Source organism: Bubalus kerabau, chromosome 3, assembly GCF_029407905.1.
Source record: "Bubalus kerabau isolate K-KA32 ecotype Philippines breed swamp buffalo chromosome 3, PCC_UOA_SB_1v2, whole genome shotgun sequence".
Taxonomy (NCBI): domain Eukaryota; kingdom Metazoa; phylum Chordata; class Mammalia; order Artiodactyla; family Bovidae; genus Bubalus; species Bubalus kerabau.
Window position 1 is genome coordinate 162,249,551 of NC_073626.1, and position 10,183 is coordinate 162,259,733.

Below are 10,183 nucleotides of genomic sequence, written 5' to 3' on the forward strand. Positions count from 1 at the left end.
ATTCCCACCAACAGTGTAAGAGGGTTCCCTTTTCTCCACACCATCTCCATATTTATTGTGTGTAGACTTTTTGATAGCAGCCATTCTGACCAGCATGAGATGATACCTCATTGTGGTTTTGATTTGCATTTCTCTGATAACGAGTGATGTTGAGCATCTTTTCATGTGTTTGCTAGCCATCTGTATGTCTTCTTTGGAGAAATGTCTGTTTAGTTCTTTGGCCTGTTTTTTGATTGGGTCATTTATTTCTCTGGAATTGAGCTGCAGGAGTTGCTTGTATATTTTTGTGATTAATTCTTTGACAGTTGCTTCATTTGCTGTTATTTTCTCCCATTCTGAAGGCTGTCTTTTCACCTTGCTTATAGTTTCCTTCATTGTGCAAAAGCTTTTAATTAGGTCCCATTTGTTAATTTTTGCTTTTATTTCCATTACTCTGGGAGGTGGATCATAGAGGATCCTGCTATGATTGATGTCAGAGAGTGTTTTCCTCTAGGAGTTTTATAGTTTCTGGTCTTACATTTAGATCTTTAACCCATTTTAAGTTTATTTTTGTGTATGGTGTTAGAAAGTGTTCTAGTTTCATTTCTACAAGTGGTTGACCAGTTTTCCAAGCACCACTTGTTAAAGAGATTGTCTTTTCTCCATTGTATATTCTTGCCTCCTCTGTCAAAGATAAGGTGTCCATAAGTATGTGGATTTATCTCTGGGCTTTCTATTTTGTTCCATTGATCTATATTTCTGTCTTTGTGCCAGTACCATACTATAGGCCCATGTCTTGATAGCACAAAAGATGATTCAAGTGGGATTTAAAAAAAAAAAAAATTAGGAAGTGTGGTATAACAATGTGGTTTGAATGTGTCCATCAGAACTAAACCAAGGACAACAGCAAAAACTCAGTTGTGTTCATTTCATACCTGCGGATTAGTGGCTGAAATTAGGTGATGAACTCGATTGTGTTGAGCATATTATTAACTGAATTTCTGTGTCTCTGGGTGTACCTCATCTACCCACTTAGGCCCAGACAGACTGGCTGGTGCTATAAGTTTATAGCCCTGCAGTGCTGAGTGCTGGAGGCTGAGGAAGTTCAGAGCACAGTAACGGGCCCTGTGTGAGGACTGTATGGTGGACACTCTATGATGAGGCACTCGACACTCATACTCACAACACGAGACTCATACAAAATACTCACTCATAAAGACACAGCAAAACAACCCAACCTAACCCAGAGTCAGATGAATGCACAGCTGCTCAGGGGAGCTGCTAAATAACTGTAGTAGAGTCAGGTAGAAATTTCTGGAAAGGTTTCTCCATAGAGGTGACCCCGAGGAAGGCTTTGGGAGATGAAGGCTGCATGGCAGAGTCATGGGGGGTGGGTTCTGGGAAAGAACAGGGAAGCACAGGCAGGACCAACCAGCTTGGAGCAGCTAAGTGGAGAATGGGAACTTGATTTCTGAAGGAAGTGAGGACATTGGGGGAAGGCTTGGAAGGGCAGAGAAGGAGGATGAAATCCTGTGAAGGAGATCTTCTTGAGGAGCCAGTTTAAATCAATTGGGTTTCCCTGGTGGCTCAGATGGTAAAGAATCTGCCTGCAATGCGGGAGACTTGAGTTCGATCCCTGGGTTGGGAAGAGCCCCTGGAGAAGGGAATGGTAACCCACTCCAGTATTCTTGCCTGGAGAATTCATGGACAGAGGAGCCCAGTAGGCTACACACTCCATGGGGTCCGGCAAAGAGCCGGACACTTTCAAGGACTGGCTAACTTACTCTCTTGTCTGAGAAGATGGAGGAAGAGAGGGGAATGGGTAAAACATCTCTTAGCCCAGAGGCAAGTCAGGCACACCTGATAAAATCAGATTCGTGCTTTCCCTTTGCTTGTTTCTGGGGATGCTTTTTTAGCATCCAGTCATACTCTCCGATACTAAAATCCTAATTCCTCGTTTGTTTCCTCACTTCCTTTACTAAACCCTGCCTAGGGATTAGAACGTGCAGCCAGAGGTCAGTCCTCACAAGGTGGAATTAGCGGCAGGTCAGGAGTCATGGGGGTGGGTTCTCTCCAGTCCTTTCATCTCGGTATGAGGACTCTCAGCCTTTGGCAGACAAATTAGCCTGAAGCTGGCTGCCTGTTCCCACTGCATGTCTGCCTGCAGTGACTTGCTCCGGAAGACTCTTTTGGAACCAACACACCAGTTCCCATACCTGAACCCAGTCATCTCACCCTCCAGGAGAGGGAGAGGGCGTGTTTCCCTTGTACTGACACAGAGAATGGGATTCTTGTCCTTCTAAGTAAACAGTTCTGCACTGCAGAGGGTGGGGACCGATTAAAACCAAAAGCCTGGGATTAGGTTGTTTGTCTAGCACCTGCCTCCCCAGGGTGAGCTCACAGCTCTTAATGACACCCTTCCAGCCCAGTCTGGCTCACCTTCTTTGGAACCCTGGGTAATGCCTGACATCCTCTCTGCTCTGTTGCAGCTGGGAATTCACCTTTTTTGTTTTTCCTGCCAGTTAAAGTAAGACGGAATCTCTTTAAGATCCCTAGATAAGACCTGTGTAGATCTGTCAGTCATTAATCTGCATGCGATTGATGCATGCTTTTCATTTCTAATTAGACCTGTTTGTTGGAGAAGAACAGATAAAACCAACTCGCAGTTTTTAATGCTATGGGAGCTAGTGACAAGGTAGGCTCCATTTTCTACTTTATAGTTAGTTTTAACATTCAAACTATAAATATGAATTACTTTTCTGTCTGAGTCCTCTGATGTAGGTTATTGTTATGCTAATTCAGGTGTATGTCTTCCTGGACCTTATAAGTATATAAATCTTGTGTTCTTTTGAACAAATTGGCTGGTTAATCCTTTAATCAGTTATTGAGAGATTGCTACAAGCACAGAGCAAAGGCCAGAGCTCTAAGTTTAGCAATTTGAAGGTCATCATTGTTATGCATTTGGTGTTTCTGCTTTGTTTTTTCTTTTTTCTTCTATTAAATAGGAAAGTTAGCCTAATCCTACAGCAAGCATTTTCCTTTAAAGTGGAAAGATGGAGCCAGGGGAGGAGAAGGAGATTCCAATGATTCAAACAATAGGTAATGCTGCTGATGGGAGCCATCTCTCATCTTCTCTTTTTCTCCCCCAGCTGCCCCCACCATCCCTTTTCTCTTAGGTATTTTCTGAGAATGGATAACTGTCTCAGCAGGTTGGCTGTATTTGTCATCTAGCTTTTCTGTTTTCTCAATAAAGTATTTATATGTATTCTGTAGATAACCTTTTGCTAGCATAAGTAAGATGTTTTTCCTTGATCTACCCCTGGAAATATTTGTTGAGACTCCATCAATTGCTGAGAAATAAAAGGTTAAATTCAAATACATCATTCATTGACAGCTGTTTTGGCTTCAATGGGGGGAGGTTAAATTTGTGTAGACAATTAATGTTGCCAGTAGAAGCATGAGGAGATGATTTACCATCAGATTCTTTGTGTGTGGAGGTCTTGGCTTTAACCCTGGGCTATCTGGCTTGATAATGGACCTAGTCATGCCCCAGACACTTGTCCTAGCTCATTTCCATAGGATGCATTCTGAACTGATTTATAAAGACTGTCCACATTTTTGATCCCCTAGCCGAACAAGATGATGTGAAAGGTGATCTTGGCAGCTGCTAGGATTGTCCTTCTAAACTCCATTCTCTCCTTGTAGTTTTTCTGCCAGGATGGTGGACTGGGTGTGACTGGGGCTCAGCACTTCCCAGGCAAAAGTCACAGGTGTTCTGGCCTCTAAAGGAATTCTTCAACCCTTTGCTCTCTCGAAAGAAGCTGGTGTGGGGAAAACCTCAAAGCCTCTGACTGAGTCAGGAGATCCCTGTGGGGTCATCTCCAAGTCAGTGCCACATTGGATGCCGAAACTTGGCCTCTGTGCACTGGTGCCGAATGGAATCTGAGACTGAGTTTTGGGTGAAATAGAAAAGAAGAGCTTTATTATTTTCCAGGCTAAGGGGGACACAGTGGGTTAATGCTCTCAAAAGTGTTTGCCCCAACCCAGAAGGATTTGGTGAAGAGTTTTATGGCAATGCTTCAAGGGTGGGGTTGCTGATAAGGATCAGAGTGTGTACAGGGACTGAACTCCTCTAATCTGATCTCAGATGTTCTCCTGATAAGCTTCTGTGGTTCTCAAGGTTATCAAACTGTGACCTTCTCTCTGGAATGAAGAATGTTTCATCAAGTAGTTAACATCTTCCATTTGTTGGGGGTTTTGTTCTACAGAAGAGTTCAATGATATTGCTGTGTATATCCTCTGAAGTGGAATGAGGATGCTGCCCCAAGGTCACACTATTGGCTTTTGACTGCTGCTCCTTTGTTCCTGCATCCCCTCCTTTCTTTGATTAGCAACTCTTTGAACCTGCTGTGGAAGTGTTGCACTTAATATGTCAGCAAATTTGGAAAACTCAGCAGTGGCCTCAGGACTGGAAAAAGTCAGATTTCATTCCAATCCCAAAGAAAGGCAATGCCAAAGAATGCTCAAACTACTGCACAATTGCACTCATCTCACATGCTAGTAAAGTAAAGCTCAAAATTCTCCAAGCCAGGCTTCAGCAATACGTGAACCGTGAACTTCCTGATGTTCAAGCTCGTTTTAGAAAAGGCAGAGGAGCCAGAGATCAAATTGCCAACATTTGCTGGATCATGGAAAAAGCAAGAGAGTTCCAGAGAAACATCTATTTCTGCTTTATTGACTATTCCAAAGCCTTTGACTGTGTGGATCACAACAAACTGTGGAAAATTCTGAAAGAGATGGGAATACCAGACCACCTGTCCTGCCTCTTGAGAAACCTGTATGCAGGTCAGAAAGCAACAGTTAGAACTGGACATGGAACAACAGACTGGTTCCAAATCAGGAAAGGAGTACGTCAAGGCTGTATATTGTCACCGTGCTTATTTAACTTGTATGCAGAGTACATCATGAGAAATGCTGGGCTGGAGGAAGCACAAGCTGGAATCAAGATTTCTGGGATAAATCTCAATAACCTCAGATATGCAGATAACACCACCCTTAGGGCAGAAAGTATTATAGAAAGAAGAACTCACCCTTGTGGTAAGAAGAACTAAAAAGCCTCTTGAAGAAAGTGAAAAAGTAGAGTGAAAAAGTTGGCTTAAAGCTCAACATTCAGAAAACGAAGATCATGGCATCTGGTCCCATCACTTCATGGCAAATAGATGGGGAAACAGTGGAAACAGTGGCCAACTTTATTTTTTGGCCCTCCAAAATCACAGCAGATGGTGACTGCAGCCATGAAATTAAAAGACGCTTACTCCTTGGAAGAAAAGTTATGACCAACCTAGACAGCATATTAAAAAGCAGAGACATTACTTTGCCAAGGTCTGTCTAGTCAAGGCTATGGTTTTTCCAATAGTCATTTATGAATGTGAGAGTTGGAATATAAAGAAAGCTGAGCACCGAAGAATTGATGCTTTTGAACTGTGATATTGGAGGAGACTCTTGAGAGTCCCTTGGACTGCAAGGAGATCCAACCAGTCCATCTTAAAGGAGATCAGTTCTGGGTGTTCATTGGAAGGACTGATATTGAAGCTGAAACTCCAATACTTTGGCCACCTGATGAGAAGAGCTGACTTATTTGAAAAGACCCTGATGCTGGGAGAGATTGAAGGCAAGAGGCGAAGGGGATGACAGAGGATGAGATGTTGGATGGCATCACTGACTCAATGGACATGAGTTTGAGTAAACTCTGGGAGTTGGTGATGGACAGGGAGGCCTGGCATGCTGCAGTCCATGGGGTCGCAAAGAGCTGGACATGACTGAGTGACTGAACTGAACTGAACCTGCCCCTTAGAAATCAGAGAGTCATGGAGGCCGAAGCCAATTTCCTACAAACAAGAAAATGGGGACACAGGAAGGCTTCTGTGCCCAAGAGCCTCACAGGGTCCTGCTCAGTTTCAAAGACATATCATTTTATAGCCTCTCTTCTACCCAGGCCTCATTCAACAGAGCCCAGGGAGGGCCTTTTGGGAGATGCTCATCAAGTGAAAGCCCCAGTGGGAACAGTGTCAAGGGGATGCAATGACCTGGTTCCACTTGGACAAATGAAATAAGACGGACGGAGTGATAAAAATCCTAACCTCAAAGCAGAAAAATCCTTTGCAGCTCTCTGCTCCTCCCTGATTTGACAGAGAGCCACATCGTCCATGCTATGTCAGATGCATCCCTGAAAGAAGATGGTGAAAGTCAGAGTGAATGGATTTGGCTGTATCAGGCACTTGGTCACTATGGCTGCTTTTAACCTGGCAAAGTAGACATCATTGCCATCAGTGACCCCATCATTGACCTTCACTACATGGTCTATGTGTTCCAGTATGATTCCATCCATGGCAATTTCCACGGCACAATCAAGGCTGAGAACGGGAAGCTCATCATCAATGGAAAGGCCATCACCATTTTCCAAGAGTGAAATATCACCAACATCAAATGGGGTGATGCTGGTGCTGAGTATGTGGTGGAGTCCACTCCTATCTTCACTACCATGGAGAAGGCTGGAGCTCACTTGAAGGGTGGAACCAAGAGGGTCATCATCTTTGCCTTTTGCTGATGCCCCCATGTTTGTGATGGGTGTGAACCATGAGAATTATGACAACTTCCTCAAGATTGTCAGCAGTGCCTCCTGTACCACCAACTGCTTGTTCCCCACCTCCCCACTGGCCAAGGTCATCCATGACCATTTTGGCATGGTAGAGAGATTCATGACCACAGTCCATGCCATCACTGCCACCCAGAAGACTATGGATGGTTCCTCTGAAACTGTGGTGTGATGGCCAAGGGGTTGCCCAAAAACTCATCTCTGCTTCTATTGGCATTGCCAAGGTCATGGGCAAGGTCATCCCTGAGCTGAATGGAAAGCTCATGAGCATGTCCTTCCATGTCCCACCCCCAACATGTTGGTTGTGGATATGACCTGCTGCCTGGAGAAACCTGCCAAGTATGATGAGGTCAAGAAGGTGATGAAGCAGGTGTCAGAGGGCCACCTCAAGGGCATTCTGGGCTACACTGAGGACTGGGTTGTCTCCTGCGACTTCAACAGTGATACTCACTCTTCTACCTTCGATGCTGGGGCTGCCATTGCCCTCAATCACCACTTTGTCAAGCTTATTTCCTGGTACAACAATGAATTTGGCTACAGCAACAGAGTGATGGACCTCATGGTCTACATGGCCTCCAAGGAGTAAGAGTCCCTGGACCACCAGCCCTAGCAAGAGCATGAAAGGAAGAGAGAGGTCCTCAACTCCTGGGGAGTCCTTGCCCCACCTTGATCCTCCAGCACACTGAGAAATCTCCCAAGGCCCACACAGTTTCCATCCCAGACCTCTTGAGGAAGGCGAGGGTTAGGGAGCCCCACCTTGTCATGTACCATCAATAAAGTACCCTTTACCCCCAAAAAAAGAAAAAAAAAGGAAGAAAAATTCTTTCCAAACTTTCCATGGAATTGAGTCAGAATTCAAATCAGAATTGGAGGCATGAATAGAATTACATACAAAAGATGTTTGAAATCTTTGTGGTCCTGAGAGTTTCAAATTTTTTTTCTTAAAGAGTTGTTATCTAGAAATCTATCTAAAATCAAATTGCCTGGCTTGGTGTCTTCCCGTGGCTCTTGTCACAGACTGGGCCAGTTGGTATGATAGCAGCCCTTTCTTTCCAGGATGTGTGTTGAGCATATATGGGCTTTTATGTGTTGGGCTTAACTGAGGAAGATTGTTTAGAAAACACAAATAGCAATTCCCTATATTGAACAATGAAGTCAATTCCTTTCAGAATACAGATCTATAATAATGATGATAACCAAAATTACCCATTAGTGAGCATTCATTGACCTCACTAGTACACATCATGCAGTATTATCTGCTGTGTTATGGCGATTACTGAGGTGAACCTCAGTACAGTACCAGTGGGAATCTAAGTCTAGGTGTGTTGCCCATAGTGATTGATTCAGAGGTGGTCGTGTAACCCAAGTCAGGCCAATGGAAGGTTTTACAAATAATTTCAGAAGCCTGAAAAGTTAATTTTAAGCCTTAACATTCTGTGATAAACTCCCAAAGGAACTTGTCTAAGGATGAAGCTAAAGCAGAGGGAAGCATGAGAAATGGAGAAAAGTGGATCTCTGAGGACTGGATTTCAGCACCTATAGATAGCTATACCTGAAGCCAACTAGCCCTGGGTTGCTTAGTTCCATGAAACAGTAGATTCCTTTTTTTTTTTTTTTTGGGTTTAAGCCTCTGTGTTGGGGAAGTTTGTCTCAAGCACCCAAGCAGGTAGTCTTTCGACCCCCTACTTATTTCACTATGTGAGAATGGGCTGTGAGCTTGGGACATCTCCTTTCTAGGAGATGAAGTCCCCAGAGCCTGTGCCGGGCTATCACCTTGTGTGGGAATATCTTTCCCTGTTTCAGATTCCATGTTTCTATGTGTGCTCCTTTTTTTCTGCTTAAGCATGTGCGTGGTGACACCTCGCCAATGTACTACGGTATCTGTCCTCTTTGCGGGAGGGGACTGAGTCCTGTTACTGCAACCCAGGAGGGATTCATGCAGGACAATTAGCCTACATCTGAAGCCGAGAGGGAACTGCTAGCCCTGGGGCACCCTCGTCTAACCTTGGAACTGATCCTGCTCTTTCCCTTCTGTGTGAGTAAAGCCTTGTCCCTTCCAGCACCTGGATGAGTTGTGCTGTCCTGGTGATTTCTTTACCAAGATGCAGGGGACAGAGTGTTTAGACTTCTGTTCCTGGTGATACACAACAGGTGCCACTTGCTTGTCACTCTTTGAAATATGTTTTTGCCTTGAGACTGAAAATGGAAAGGCTCTTGGCTATCTCTGTTCCCAAACTTGGTCTGAACTCCCCAGTTAAACCCAATAAGTTTATCTATCCTTCCCTCACACTTGTATCTGCTATCAATATTGTTTCATCACAATGGATGGTGATTGCCTTTTTTACGTATCTGTCCTTCACTAGACTGCAAAATCTTGCAAGGCAGAGATAATGCCTGTCTGTGTGTATACGTGTGTGTGTGTGTGTGTGTGTAATTCTTGCCTCTAGGCACCTTGAGAGATCCTTGGAGAAGGGCATGGCAACCCACTTGGCTGGAGAATCCCACAGACAGAAGAGCCTGGAAGGCTACAGTCCATGGGGTCTCAAAGAGTCAGACATGACTGAGCGAATAACACACACACATACACACACAGAGACACACACACACACAGGCCTAAATTGTCTCCTGAAATGCAAAGTAATAAAGATTTAATCAGAAAATTCTTCAGGAAAACTTAAGTATCAAGGTGCAGATTCTCCAACTCCGCCACAATATAATAACTCTTCCCATGATTCTTAAACTTTAACTTGCAAACAAATCCTGTGAATATCTTGTCAAAATGTAGATTCTATTTCAGAAAAGTCTGGGGTAAGACAAGAAATTCTCAATCCTAATAAGTCCTTTGGAAATTTGAGAAGCAAAATATTGGTATGTGTCTTTAGTTCTCTTTAGGACGATATCAGTTCAGAGCATGTAGGAAAATTCTGAAAAATCTCTTATTTGAATTAAATAAATTCCAACAGAGATTAACTTAATAAATTTTTTTGAGGCACATAGAGCCATTATTTTCTTAGGCAACAAATAAGTACTTTTTTGAGCACTGATATGAGTCTAGCTCTCAGCTAAATATAATGACATACAAAAAAATATGAGATTAGTTCAGTGGAATCCAGTTTAGCCTTGGAACCCATTTTAGTCTTGTAGAGGGATGAGCATTGTTGATTTTAGGGATGTTATCAAAGTTTGTCATACTGCCAAAATTTGACAATATTTTTACTTGACATTATAGAACAAGAACAAGAAAAGATTCTGGAACTCATCATCCATTCACACCTTGACATGAATTAGTTAACTCTGCTTTCCTTTCTCTTATCCTAAAGAGATCCACCAAATAAGGAATGGGGATTTTTTTCTGGTGGCCAAGCCAATCCCCGAGAAAGGGGGATAATTCTAGAGGAAGACAGTGGGGATTCCTGTAGGGTGATGTTCTCTTTACTAGAGTTCCCTAAAAGGCTTCTGTGTATGACCCAAACTCAACTGTGTTGCTCAGGAGAAATGGCACCAAAGATAAGATGAAGTTTACTTAAACTGAAGTTTTACATCTGGACC

At 43.4% G+C, this 10,183-nt stretch overlaps 1 pseudogene; it reads left to right on the top strand.

Moving 5' to 3' along the window:
* The first annotated feature begins 6,215 nt into the window (after positions 1–6,215).
* On the top strand, positions 6,216–7,420 carry LOC129647852 (glyceraldehyde-3-phosphate dehydrogenase-like; annotated as a pseudogene).
* Positions 7,421–10,183: the final 2,763 nt, after the last annotated feature.